We start from the raw sequence: 14,342 nt of genomic DNA on the forward strand, positions 1-14,342 counted from the left end.
CATTGCCTGAAAAGTAAGATGCATTATCAAAAACAAGAGCGCTTGGGACACCAAACCTGGTAATGATGAATTGATCTATGAATTCAATGATTGCTTCAGAGTTTGCTGTCTTTAAAGGGATTGCCTCAACCCATTTTGTGAAGTAATCGGTAGCAGTAAGGATATACTTATGCTGTTTGGAAGATGCTGGGGTAATATCGCCAATAATATCCAGTCCCCATTGCTCAAATGGCTGTTCAATGTTGATTGGTTGCAAGGGGAAAGCTGATTTACGTTGTCTTCTGCTAGCAGTTTGACAATTTAGACATTTCCTTACGTACTCGTGACCATCTTTAAACAAAGTAGGCCAATAGTAACCAGCACAAATAATTTTGTGAGCTGTTGTGTCAGCTCCGAAATGTCCTCCTGCTGGTCCGTCATGTAGCTCCTGCAAAACCTTTTGGGCTTCAGGTTTTTCAAGGCATCTTAACAAGATAGAATCGTAATTCTGTCTAAAAAGCACGTCATCAATGATTGTAAAATTCTTTGCTTTCAATCTAATGGCCCTTTTGTTTTTGTAAGACAAATTCGGAGGTGCATAACCTTTCTTTAGATAAAAGATTAAATCGGCATATTGAGATCCAGAATCAGTAACACTTATCTGATTAATTTCTTGAGTTTGATTTGCGTCGCTTGATTCTGGAATGTTGGATGCTCCCGCAAATATCCTGCAAAAACCTTGGCCCCTAACAATCTTTGCTGGCTTAATATCTAGGTCATATTCTTGAAGCGCTGTGACCCAATTGGCCCTTTTTTCACCCAGCTCTTTCTGGATTAATAGTTGCCTAACTGCCGGGAAAGGAACTATTATTTTTGTATGGGTTTTTAGAAGAAAGGGTCTATAATGTTTGACCGCTTTAAATACAACAAAGGCTTGTTTTTCTACATCAGAATAATTTAATTCGGCACCCTGAAGATTTGAACTGAAAAATGATATTGGTGCCTCTAAATTGTGAGCATTTGGCTGCGTGAGAACTGCAGCATAAGATACATCGGACGCAACAGTATACAATGTAAAATGATTAGAAAAATTTGGAGTATTCAAGGTTGGGGCATTTATTATTGATTGCTTGATAACATCAAAAGCTTGCTTTTCTTCTGATCCCCACTTGAAGATTGAATTCTTCTTGATCATTGTTTGAAGTGGTAATACAATTTGAGAAAAATCTGGAACAAATCGTTTAACAAAATTGATCTGGCCCAAAAATGACTGCATCGACTTTTTATTGTGTGGAAAAGGGATTTCAGAAATTTCCTTGATCCGATCAGGATCAATATAAATGCCATCTTTGGATACTATAAAGCCTAAAAGTTTTCCTTGATCAAGAGCAAAGAAAGACTTCTTTGGGTTCAGAGAAATACCATATCTTTTGCATCGCTGAAAGATTTGATTTAAGTCATGCAAATGATTATATCTCTTCTTAGAATATACAGTAATATCGTCTAGATAGACGATTACTGATCGATTAATCAACCCTTTAAAGGCTATATCCATGGCTCTCTGGAATGTCGCTCCTGCATTTATGAGTCCAAAAGGCATTTTTTGATATGCATATGTTCCCCATTTTGTTCTGAATGTAGTTTTAAGTTGGTAATCAGGATGAACCAGAACTTGGTTATATCCTGAGAATCCATCAAGAAAGGACATCAACTCAGAGCCTGCTACAGATTGGAGGATTTGCTCCATAGTCGGCAATGGGAAGTTATCTTTTAAGCTCGCTTTGTTCAGGTTCCTGAAATCAATACAGATTCGAATGTCGCCATTTTTCTTCCTGACTGGCACCATATTAGAGACCCAGTTTGAATGTCGGACCGGAAAAATAATCTTGGCTTTCAAGAGCTTGTTAAGCTCCGACTTAATCTGGCTCTCCAAATTTGGATGTATTTTTCTTAACTTTTGATGAATCGGTTTCTGATTAGGAAGCATAGGAATGGTATGCTGGATAATAGATGTATCATACGTCTTTAAGTCATCATACTTCCAAGCAAAGACCTGTTTGTTTTTTCTTAATAATTTAATAAATGCTTCCTTTTCTTCCTGGGAAAGCCCTATTCCTAAGTTGATGTTTTGAGGAGCATCGTCAGTGCCTAGATTTATCAATTCAAACCTAAGGGTAGAACTTTGAAGCTTTGCATTAATTATAGGTTTAAACCTGTCTTTGATATCATAAAGGTCTTCAAGCTTCACCACTGGTTTAGGAATTGAATTTTCTAGAGGCATTTCTTTCATCTGTAGATCATGATCATCTTCCTCAATAACTTGATTGTCATAGGATTTTTCGGAAGTTAGAAACTGCAAGATATCTTGGTCATGGTTAAATACTCTCCAGTTAGTGACATTGTCAGGAATTGAAGGCCTAAAAAGTAATTCTACAGAAAATCTATCAAGGTTGTAGTCTTCAGAAGGTAGAAGCTTAGAAGCTACATTGGCTAGTAGGTTGGCTGCTGAATTTTGCGACCTAGGAATTGAAGAAATGTTAAATGCTGAAAAGTGTGATGTAAGATCCTGTACTAGCGATTGATAATGCTTGAGGTGACTTGAAAGACAATGAATTGCATTCCTCACCTGTTTGACAATGATTTCCGAATCGCCGAATACTTTTAGATATTGCACTCCGAGGCCGATTGCTTTATATAATCCCTGGACTAAAGCCTCGTATTCGGCTGTGTTATTAGTGCACTCAAATTCTAACCTACAAGAAAGCATTGTCTTTTCTCCTTGCGGACTAACCAAAATGCAACCTGCTCCTGAGCCCTCGCTGGACTTGGAGCCATCAAAATATAAAGACCAAAATAAAGGAGTATTAACAAAAATATTTACATTTTTCTCAGCATCATTAAAACATCTGGACTTATCAGTTTGTGAAAAATTTTCAATCTGAGATGTAAAATGATTAACTGAAAAAGGAGATGGTTGGGCAACAAAGTTGCCAAAGAATGATTCTGACGAATAGTTCCCCAAAATGTTGTTGTTGAATGCCACAGGTTGGTTTTCTTGCTCAAATTCAGTACCTGTGTGGGTCATATGCTTCTCTCGATCAATCCTTATTTGATTTGGCTTTCCCTTGTAGGGAAGCCACATATGTGACCAATCTGTGGAAATGTACCCATGTAGTTTTTCGGACCAATCCCTGCTCAAAATTAAACCATAGAATTCAGGTATGTCGGCAATTAAGATATCAATCCGTTGTACAATCCTTGGATCGGCAGACAACCTGATGGTTACGGAATTAAATTCTCCCACAACCTGCACTTTGGTCCTGTCCAACTGTACAATATGAATGGCAGACTTCTGGGGTTCGATGTTCAACTTAGAGCAAACTGAAGCTAGCATTATATTAGATGAGGCCCCTGAATCAATTAAACAGTTGTGCAGGTTTCTATTATAAATCTCATAAGTCAGCAGGAAGGGTGGAGTGTGATAATTTGATTTATCTCCAATTAGAACTGAATCGGTAGCTTCAACCATACCTGCAGGAGGCTGGCCTGAATCGTTGGCAGCTCTTGCACTGGGAAGGGGAGTAGAGGGAACAACATTTAATTCTTTAAGAAGTAATTTTTGTTGATGCTTTAATTTGCTAAGCTCAAACATGGTTATATTTGCCTTAGTTTTCTTCATGTCATCAACAATGTTATATTCCATTGAATCAGATACCACTAATGTCTTGGATGTTGAAGGAGAATTAGAAGTTGAAGGCTGGTTTAGAGGAACTACTACAGGCGACTTCTTTGGGGGAACTTTTTCCTTTGCTGTGGCAGCACCTGCGCTCCTTTTCTTTGAAGTTGCCTGAGCAGGTTCAGAAGTACTTTTACTTCTGGTAGTAACTGGAAAGGCTTCTTCTTCATTCTCAGTATCAGAGTTTGGGAGTGTAAAATCCCACATTCCGTGGCATTCAGCTACTTCTTCTTCATCATCGGTTTGTGAGGTTGTTTCCTCTTCCTCTTCTTCTTGCTCTGAATCTGCGTTAGATATAACATTGGGCGGCTTTGTTTCAGTTCTCTTAAAAGTCCTAAATGGTCTCTTGTTTGAGGTTTCGGCCACCTGCTTCTTTATCTCGACCATTTCGTTAGACAACGTTTTAAGGACCTTTTGTAAACCTTCCATGTCATACGGGTCCTTTGGGGTTTTCTTCTTGGAATCCTCTTTAAATGAGACTTTTTTAGCTTTTTTATCTTCCAAAGCAGCTTTCTTTTCTAGAGCATTGATGCGCTTTTCAACAGCGAGTGCTTCTCTCATGTTTTCAGCTAAGGTAGGTTTCCCAGCCCTGTCTACAAAAATAGCTATGTTGGCAGGTAGGGCAGTAATATACCATTCGCTTCGGATTTGTTCACTTGGTTTAGAAGCGGTAGGGATTTTATTCAGGAGTTTATTAAATCTGGCATTAAACTCCTTTATTGGTTCTCTGTGCTCTATTCTAAGATTGGAGAGGTCGTTTATTAAAGTAGCTAAGGACCTATCATCTCCATATTTGGTAAGAAACTGCTCTTGGCATGTGTTCCAACTGGTAATTGAACCAGAAGGTAAGGAAAAATACCAGGATCCTGCTGATCCTTGTAAGGTGTAGGGGAAGAGTCTTACAACAACATCTTGCTCTGTCACTCCTTTTAAGTTAACTGCTAACATAAAATTGTTAATGTGTTCTTCAGCCTGGGTCCCGTCATCTGGATTAAATTTAGGCAGCCATTTTTCGGGAGCATCTGGTAGATCATGCAATGGTGCAGGCATGTTGACTGCACCTGGCCTAGTCCATGGGTCTGCCATTATGATAGCGACAGTGGTTGAAACTACTGTTGGGATTCCAGATGTATGGGAAGGGATCAAAGATGAGGAGTGAATAGGTTGGGATATTGAGGCTTCTGATCCCTGATGAACGACAATTTGTAATGGGGGAGTGGATGGTTGACCTCGCAGAGGGGAAAATGCAATGGAGGACGTGGATGAGAGCTCTTCACTATCAGATCCTTCAGTAATTTTCTTCGCCCTTTTCCTTTTAGGTAAAGGAAACTCAGTGGGTTCAATACCGAGTTTTTCGCTCTGAAGTCTGGTGAGAGGGTGAGTGAGATTGAACTGCGAAGTCGCACTGCTTTCTGATACCTCAGATTTCTGTGGTGAAATCGAGAAGCTCTGAAGTTTATGGATTAGAGACTGGACTTCAGGTGATTCAAGACTTAGTTGTTCTGTGGTATGATGGGTTTGAGCAGTGGTAGTTGATTCCCCTTCTCCTTGTTTGGATACCGGCGAACCAGTATGCAAATGGGAAGGTCGAGGGGATTCGGAGGGGGAAATACTCTTGGAATGGCTTATAGGTTTGGACTTATGTGCCATTCAAAGTTGAGGCCCTCCTTCTAGCGCCAATTATGTTGAGGCTTCGAAAATCGTTGCAACAACATAGGGGAAACCACCCGGTCCGGACCTTAATACAGCTCCTTTTCCGTTTGGAATAGTGGCTCCGACTGGGGATAATGGGACCAGTTTCCCAAAAATGGATAAAATGGGATGGATGCACGACTTATAGATTATGCTAGTGATAGGCGAATAACTACAACTATCGGCAGGAATAAAAATAATTATAATCTACCCCGGGGTAGATTATCGATCTCTAAAGTGTAGCGTTTGATGATCTGGGCTTTTAGACAGGCATATAGATGACTCTGTCTTAAAGCATAGATATTAAATTGTTCAAGATTGCTGTGCATAAATACTTACACAAAGCGATAACAGCGAAATTACTACACTATCATTTATATCATTGTTACATACATGATTAAAAGAAATGCAAATCACAAAACATCCAATAGTGGGCTGAGATAGAGATTTGTTGTTATAGCGCATGCATGTATTCAATAATAGCAAGAAGTAATAACACAGCAATTCATATAAGAGAAATGAATACAGATGTAGATAAAAGTACCATGTAAGCTGCTTAACACTCCCGTATATTAATCGCTACGTCGCAGTCCTTCGTTCAACTCAGAAAGCATTCCAAACAACAGACAATAGTGCGCAATTGCATAAAACAGCTTTCCTATTAAATTAAGAACCATTGGTCGAGTTTCACAAAAGAATATAGACTGAAGCACAGTAGTGAAAACTTCAGCCTTTAAGTCTGTTACAAAATTTTACGACCCTCTCTAAAAACATGAAAGGGTCTATAAATAATAAGCTACTCTAAATATCTAAGAAACTGAAAAGCTATTAAAATGGCATCAATAAATATTTTTCCATCTTCCTTGGCGATCTGGCAGTCGGCAGCAATGCTTCATTAGGTGGGCTCTTTGCCTTTAAACCTCAGCTGACATATCGCCAGCATTGGCTCTACTTCTGGTGGAGGGTTGAGATGCGAAGTGAGCTGGGCATCATATGTGGCATCCTGAATGTCGGGGATCAGGCATCCGAGAGCATCTGTTAAACATTTGAGGGCCGACCTTTGAGTGTGTGGCTTGATTAGAAAGAGCCAATATGCCTCGGAGGTTAAAGTATTTACTCTAGCGATTAACCTTCCCTTTTCCTCCAAGTCATGATAACTTGTTTGTTCAATCATGTTCGCTGTTGTTATGCTTCCAGGTGTGCACTGGGAAATCATGTTTGCCAAATAGAGTGTGTTGTTGACTAAATCAATCATATTGCTGGCAATCATTTTACACCTTGAAGCTGCCCTTTCCGCTTTCATCACCTGAGTGTTCCATTCTGTGAAGAGTATGTCCTTGTATGTCTCATAGATTCTAGGCAAGTTCGCTGCCTTCCCCACATCAGAATCTTGCCAATCAAGATATCCGGCTATGGTTTCTTCGGCCTGATCTAGCTCATTTCTGGCTTTCTCTATCTACTGACATACTGCTGTAGATATTTCGCATAATGGCTCAGCCTCAGTAAGTTGCCGGCATAGGAGTCTAATCTGAGATATTAATGCGCCATTTATTTGAGCTGCTTCTGCTCTGAAATCCTCCACTTTCTGGGTGCCCTTGATGTCTTCAAGCTGCGCTAATAGTTGAGCTATTTGCTCGTCTTTTGATTTCATCATCAACTCATTCGCCGCTCTCAACTGTGCCAATGCCTCCCACAATTCTTTCTGCTTCTGGATTGCGCTCTGGTCGATTCTCTGTTTTTCAGTCTGTAGTTGCTGGGTTAATACATTGTTTTCTTGCTGTTGTGCCAGCAACTGCTCTTCTACCTGCGCTGCCTTGTTTTTCGCCTCGGTTACTTCTGCCTGTAATGCACAAATCTCCTGGTCCTTAGTCTTCAATAGAAGACTTACCTCCGATGCCTTGTCAATAGTCGCTGCAGAATAAGCTCCCGCATACTGCGACAGCTTTGTTAGATCATCGGAGGGGTCCAATTCCTCCTTCCAGACTACATTGCCCGTGACTGTTTGCTCAGGAAAGATAGAAGGTTGATCAAGCCTTCATCTCTTCCTTGAGCGCTTAACAACGGCTTTATGCCTTGGGCTGTAGAAAACATCCAGGGGAGGAATATCTTCCACCTGGAGAACAATTTGATCGGAAGGGTCTTTAGTAATTACCTCGACATCCTTTGAAATGGGTGGGCCGTTGGTTCCGCTTAGAACCTGAGAAGAAGTGGTATCTGGTGCATCGCTTGTCTTAGAGGTGTCTGTGTCTTTGGAGCCTTCCTTTCCACTGATAATGGAATCGAATTTGTTCCATTGTTTAAGCAATTCAAGATCAATGGAGGTCTGTTTATGTTGCTCTGTCTGGGATTTGCTCCGCTCTTTTTCTTGTTCTAACCTCTGCTGCTCCTCTAGTCCTTTTCGCTGGTGCTCCTCTAACTCTTTTCTTTGTCTCTCTTCTTGCTCCCTTTTCTGCCTATCTGCCAATTCCTTTTTCTGCCTATCTGCCAGTTCTTTCTTTTGTTTTTCTTCTTCTTCCTTCTTCCTCTGTTCCTCTATTTCTTTCTGCTTTCTCTGTTCTTGATCCTTCTGCGCCTTCTGCTGTTTTTCTATCTGCTCCTTCTTCTGCCTCTCAGCTTGCTCTTTTCTTTGCTTTTCTGCCTGCAGCTTCTTTTGCCTTTCCTCCTGTTGTTTCTTTTGTTCCTTAGTTGTAACAGGAGGTTGGCTCGTCTGTTGCCGACTAGGCTCGCTTGAGGAAGACGCTGGGGTTGCTGATAATAAATCTAGAGGCAGAGTTTGCAACCTCTGCTCTCTAAGTTTATTGAACTCAGTTAAGTTCTCATCGTTATATCTCATTCTAGCAAGTTCTTTGGTATGGCCTATTGTATCGGCAGCGATGAACAGGTCATCAAACTTATCTTCTTGATGGTCACCCTTTGTTAATTTGGCCTGTTCTAGGGCAGTGTAGGCGGTTTTCTTTGGATCATAGAGTCTGCTTGGGATAGTGGCTAGGGATAAAGCTTGCATCTTTATTGCCTCCTTTTCTGCATGCTTGAGATCATGCAGAGTAAAAACACCAATTCTCAAGGGAAAAGAGGGCCAACCCCTCTTCTTTTCTTTCTTGAGAGTTTGTGTGACACTCTCGGCCATAATCTGGTAGGAGATTTCTCGGGCCAACAATTTGTCTGGAACATATAAAGGGAGAACATGCGGCTTGGCTTGGCTCCCAAAAACCCTAACATAGGTAAAATGCTCTTCTCCGAACCAACTTGCTACAGCTGGTAAGTCGAAGGAAGCCAGATAGGAGATTTTGGGAATAGGCCGATCAAAAATGGAATAATGAATGGGAACCATAAAACCATTGCAAATTTGATACAAATGGTCCTTGTAAGAGGACTTCCACAATTTCTGATGGTACAAATGAATGGGTGAAGGGTCTTGGGTGGTCCACCTCCAACCGAGGATAGGAAACTCAGAATTAAAACACAAGGTATCCATAATGTAAGCACTATAATAAAATGGTGGGATTTTCCTTTCGGTGACTACGGATTTGGCTCTAAAGTCACGAACAACTACGGCCAACTTATCAGAAAGAATGGTGGCCCAATCCATGATTATACTATTAACAGCTGCTTCCATCAGGGGAACCATTTCTATGACGAAATTAGCAGAGTCATGTAACCCCCATAGTCTACACATCATAATCCCCGCATAGCAATAGGGAGAAGCCAAAGAATCGACGAAGTACTTACCCGAGCTTTCGTGCTTGTGTTTGGCTGGATTCTGCCTCCAATCCCGGATGGGTTCAGATTGTACTTCATTTTCGGCTGAAAATTTCTCCACGAAGGCTTTGTTATAGATTTTCTCCGGCTCGGGCAAATGATACATTTGCCTTAGGTGCTCTGGCTTGAACGACCCAAAAATACTTCCATCCCTTGTGTGAAACATTCTATCGATGATTGGAATTCCTCGATTGCCCATCGCACTACATCAGTGTAGGGAAGGACTTGCTCTATGGCTGCTATCCTGTGGAGGAAGGAATCGACCAACTCTTTGAGAGTAGCATCAGACTTCTTCAGTACATCCACACTAGCCTCTGTCACTGTCACTTTCGGTTGCTCAGCCTCTAATAGATTATATGTGCCCTGCCATGAAGTCCTAGTGAGACCAGTGCACGTAGTGTCTGAAATTAGGCCTTTCTTCTTATCCGCGGCAGCTTGTCCTGCAACAGATGTAGCAGCGGAGCCCGCTGTCCTCTTGGATTTCTTTCCCATCATGCTCAGGCTTCTCTCAACAGATGAATTCTACACAAATGCAAGAGAAATCGTAACAAGGAAATAACAATGACAATCCATAACGGGAAAGATATATCATTTGAAGCGTGGTGAGATTAATTCCCAAAAGTGGCTGCGGATCCAATCACTGGGAAGATATTGCAGATGCATTAATGGTTATTTAAGGCCTGCTACCCATTAAATGACTATTACACCGTTATCCGACTGAATGACCCCCTTAAGCGTGCAACATATATTTTGGCGGTTAAGTGCAGGTGTTCGTTAATCGAAGGGGCAAAGTTTTAAATACACATGCATTACCTTATCCCTGCATTTAACGGCATTTTGGAATTTGCGCTTTATCAACCGGATATCAATATAAATTTAAGGCTTTAAGTGATGGCTTTTGAGAATGCTGACCGCCGATAAGTGATATCGCATCGCTTCGGGGAATAGGTGCTGCACAATCACTAGCAAAAGATCCTGCCGACGGCCGATAGCGACATCGCATCGGGCTAGCGCATGGAAACATAACAAGATGCATATAAAGTGATTTACTGATTTCCGATTGCGATATCGCATCGCATCGGGGGTAAGACCCGGGCGCCTTATTAAAGTGTATGGGATTCTGCCGACGGCCGATAGCGATATCGCAACAGGTCGGGGTTTATAACTTAAAGCGTTTTTTTCCCACATAAGGCGGCGCCGATAGCCGATCGCCGATATCGCGTCGCGTCGGGGCGTGAGTGATGTGCCCTTATTAGGTGTGCATGGAATATCGCCGATCGCCGATAGTGATATCACATTGGCGGAGATCAAAATACCACTTTAATGTGTTTCTCATGTTATTGCGATATGCGATCTTGCGATCGCTTTATCGTAATAGCAAAAGATTGTTTTATTATTGGAACACTATTATTCAAAAAGGCTTAAATACATAAACTCATTTGATTATCATACCTTTTTGAACACAAAAGCATTGATGCCAATTAAATTTTAAAAGGGACCCATTCCATATGTTAATTTTTTGTGAATGAAAATGTTATGAAATGGGGGGTTGTTGTAGAGCACAACACCACCATAACCACGTTTTTTTTCTTGTTAAATCATATGAATTTCTCATGAATCAAATTGTGTTCACTTAAAATATGTTGTTAAACGTATGCTATTAAACATAGTAATGATACGTATGTTGTGAATGAAAAAGAAAAACAAAGTATGAAAGTGAGGTTTAAAATATTGGGCCTAAAAATCCACCTACACACCTATGCATGAGTACATTAACCCAAAAATTTCTTCCTACTTGCAAAAAAAGGGGATAAAAGGAAAACCCTAGGTCATAATGGAGACATTTAGAAAGTATATCATAATAATTGTAACGAAAATAGAAAACTATTTTGTTGGGAGAAAAAAAAGTTAATAAACCATTATCAAAATGTATGAATGAAGCAACAACCAAAACTCACTGAATACGTCGTAAGAGTTAGACTTAAGATAACAAATATGACTAAAAGTACAAGCCTTCTATTAGATAGAATTTCCTCAATAATGTCTCTGTTGACACCTAATCATCAGGATTGGGTGAATAACTGAAATTGATGTAAATAAATAATAGAGAATATGAATAGTCACTGGGAGATGAAATGAACAGTCTCTCCCTCATGTATATAATAAACACCAACCTAAATGAAATCAACGAATTATTTTGAGGAGTTACTGCCTGGTCTGACATGGTATCAGAGCCAGCTCCCGAAATTAGTTTTTGTGTAACTCCTAGTGTCAGTTTCCTGCCTATATTCTGCTTGGTTGCCTGAAGCCTGCTCCAGGTAGTGTCATATACGTTTTTCAAATCTGTGCCCTCTGTCAAGAGACCTGGTGTGTGAACGTTGAACACTGGTGTGTGAATGCCGGTGTGTAAACGCTGAACACTGGTGCTCTTGATTTTCATTTTTGATGTAGAAAAACGTAACTGCAACTGGCAGTCCAAGTTTATGGTGAGCCGCAAAACCTTTGGTACTACCCTCGCGCTTCTTCTCTGATTTCAATGCAAGGATGGATGGCAGGGACTCGATAGAGGTTTTGAATATGGTGGCAACTACCCTATCTACATTAGTCCTTAGAGCTTGATACAAATAGATCTCCTCCTCTAAAATTACTTCTTCACCATCCATATTTATTTTCACAAGCGTTTTCTTTTAATGATGTCTTATATTTGACCTTTGATTGGAGCTGCGTTGAACTGTGGTAATATTCCCACAGAAAACCGTAATGGGCCACCGTATGGTAGGAGTTCCAGTACACAGATTTTACTGCATAGACCTTACTGCCTTGGAGTGGGAGGCACTGTGATTGAAGGTGCATCACTAACACACAAGGTGCGGAGGTGCTCAAGATCTTGCGCAGCGGAAGCATGGTGGAAGCCATCCTGTTTTGGTACAGTTCCTCCATTTTTTGACATGTTGGCACCATAGTATTTTTGGTATATACAACACTGATATATATTTAAAGCCACTGTTTTGATATATATAACATTGATATATATTTAAAGGTTTTCTCCAAAAGGCAGTGTTTAGTATACATAAATGCACAGGAGGTATTTGAATAAGTGTATGCAATCGTGGTTTGTGGCTTTTGGATGGTTTTAATACACTTTTTTTAATACATCATTTTAATACATGCGCACTGCCTCTCCACCGGTAGCCATACTGTTTTCCCACACCACCTCACTGGTTGTGTGTGTTTTTTGGAGAATGTCGAATGTTGCTACAATAACCATATGGGTTGAGCTCTTGTAAAAATCGATTAATGTGTTGGTTGGGATATAAAATGTTATTTATATTTTGATGATCGTGTGCAAAAGAACCTAACCTATGATTTTTTTACATCAAAAGCACATTTTTCCAGCATAAGTATTTTTTTAAAACAGTACACAGATTTTTTTGCCAGCAGAAGTTTTTTTTTACAGTATGCATTCAATCATATTTATTGTGGGAATAGTTCTTACTGGCAAAGAGAACTATCCTGAGTGGTCCCGCATGATAAAACACACCCTCATTTTCAATGAGTTGTGGAAAGGTGTGTGTATTGGAGATGGAGACAAAGAGCTAGAACAACCTACCTCAGACAAAGAGATCGCCATTTGGGAAAATAAGAACAATAAAGCTTATGCATCACAGCATTTGTAAGTGAAGAGGTGAGTCACCATATTTTGCCATTTTCAACTGCTTTCAAAGCCTTACAAAAGCTGAAAGAACTCTATGACTCACGTTCTGCACTTGAAGTTGTTCAACTCATGATTAGACTCTTCACTCTTGAATTGTAAAATAATGATCCTCTTGCTCTTACATCCGAAGTAAAGTCTATAACGCATGATATCAAAGCCACTAATTTCAAATTGGATATTCCTCTTATCTCTTTTCTCAAGGCATTTTATCCTACTTACTCCAATTATCTTGAGTCATTACAAGCAAATGGAAATCTCAAAGATATTACCTTTGACTCTCTTGTGAAAAAATTTGCTAAAAGAGAGAAAGCTTTTGGAAAGAAGATAGCCCCTGAATCTTCTGAAGAGGTTGTGTGCCTTGCTCATAAAGAAGAGAATCCTGCTCAAGATTCTTCCAGAGGAAGAGGTGGTCGAAGAGGAAGAGGAAGATATTTCAGAGGCAGGGGGGCAGAAATTCTCAAGGAGAAAAGTCAGATTTGCACTGCATATGCTGCAAAAGAAATGGATCACATGATGCCTCTACATGCAAGTTACCATGGGACAAAATTGAGCAGCAAAGAAACCAACAAAAAGGTAAAAATAATGACACAGAAAAAGGTAAAGCACCTGAATCCGCTCATTATGTTGTGGCACAATGTAATATTGGAGTAAATGAAGATTTATTTAATGCTTCACTTGCTTCTTGGAAAAATGATTGGTTACTTGATTCAGGAGCAATTTGCCACATGCCTCATAGAAAATATTTTTTTGAATAATTTACTGACAATGTTGATGGAGCAGTATACTTTGCAAACCAATCAAAAATCAAGCCATCAGGGCTTGGCACAATCAGGCTTAAATTTCCTGGTCTTCTAGACTTTCTTCTACATCATGTTCTATATCTCCCACAACTGAAGAGAAACTTGTTGTCCTTGGTCCACATCCGCCAGCAAGGTCACTCCATTCATATGTTTGATGGCAAGCTTGAGGTGAGAAAAGCATCTGACCACTCACTTGTCATGAGGGGAATAGAAGAAGAAAGGCTTCTCAAGCTGCAAGGTACCTCTGCTTGTGCACAACATTTCTCATACAATTCTCATTATGAAGAAGGTACACTTCCATCAAGTTTATTATGGCATGCTAGATTTGGACATTTGAACTATGCCAGCCTCCGCTTGTTGAAGAAAAATGGTGTTGCTGGTTTGCCTACAATTCCTAGGAAATTTAAGCAATGTGATGCTTGCATTCTAGGAAAGCATAGCAAACAGTCTTTTCATGATTCACGTTTAAGAGCACATAGAAAACTTGAACTCATTCATTCAAATTTATGTGGTCCAATCCCTATTCCTTCTGCAAATGGAAATAAATATATCATGACATTTATTGATGACTACACCAAAATGTGTTGGGTTTATTTATTGAAGAACAAATCTGATGCTTTTCAAACATTTAAAAAATTTCATAAATGGATTGAAAATGATG

Source organism: Pinus tabuliformis, chromosome 1_2, assembly GCF_031772625.1.
Source record: "Pinus tabuliformis cultivar Carrire ecotype Pingquan chromosome 1_2, CPIR1, whole genome shotgun sequence".
Classification (NCBI taxonomy): Eukaryota; Viridiplantae; Streptophyta; class Pinopsida; order Pinales; family Pinaceae; genus Pinus; species Pinus tabuliformis.